Source organism: Nanorana parkeri, unplaced genomic scaffold (genome assembly GCF_000935625.1).
Source record: "Nanorana parkeri isolate BGI_ZX_2015 unplaced genomic scaffold, ASM93562v1 scaffold1483, whole genome shotgun sequence".
Lineage (NCBI taxonomy): Eukaryota > Metazoa > Chordata > Amphibia > Anura > Dicroglossidae > Nanorana > Nanorana parkeri.
In genome coordinates this window covers 18,888-19,918 of record NW_017307751.1, presented here as the reverse complement: position 1 = coordinate 19,918, position 1,031 = coordinate 18,888, and positions in this window count along the sequence as shown.

Here is a 1,031-nt window from a genome sequence, read left to right as displayed (position 1 = left end):
GTGGGTTGGGGGGGTCGCAGGTTGCCTGGTGGTCAGTGCGTAGTTTCAGGTGGGCTGGGGGAGTCTCAGGTAGCCTGTGGGGGTCTCAGGTTGGCTGTGTGGAGTCGCAGGTGGGCTATGGGGGTCTCAGGTGGCTGTGGGGGTCTCAAGTTGGGCTCTGCGGATTATTATCATTAATAATGTTTTCTGTGTTTTTACTTTTTATCAGTTTTTTTATTTGAATTTCTTTTATTTTTTTTCACTTAACTATATTGCTATCGCACAGGGGTTAACAAGTTCCTGTGTGATAGCCTTCGGAGGGGACAGGTTCTCTGTATGAGCCTGCCCTCCAGTACAGACTGTGGACTCTGGACTTAGAACGAACTGGACTCTGGACTTAGAATGCAGTAGACTCAGGCCCGATGCAGGCCTACGCGATCCGGGAACGCGAGTCCTGGGATCGCACGGTCTTGCACAATGCAGGCCGCGATTGCTGTGCGGCCTCATTGATTTCAATGGGGTGACATCCGCACAGCAATCGCAGAAAAAAGGTAAACAATGCGCAGCTGTTTTAGCGCAATCCGCCCGGCGCGACTAGGTTGCAATTAGAAAATAATGGCACACCTACAGCACGATCGGTGCACGCCTAGGCGACTACTGACTGGGCGGAATCATGCACGATTGACGTGCGGTGGTGTGTCGTCTAGGTGTGCACAGACCCTTAGGAACACACTAGACTTGGGGCATAGGAAAGCACTAGACTCTGGACTTTGCAACACAGTGGACTTTGGACTAATCACAGATAATACAAACACGACCCCCCCCTCCCCTCCTACCTGATTGCCTGCTCTGTCTCTATGCAGCCTTCTGATCTTGGTAGGACACCCTTGGCAATAAATCTGGTAGGTTACTAGCTAATCTGGTCAAAGGCCAAAGGTCTTCTACACAGTCACCTGCCTGATAGATTCTGAGGGTGTTGTCCAACGGGACGCCAATTCAGTGTCGGAGATATTTCGATCCTTCTATCAGAACCTATATACTGCCAGTTTTCC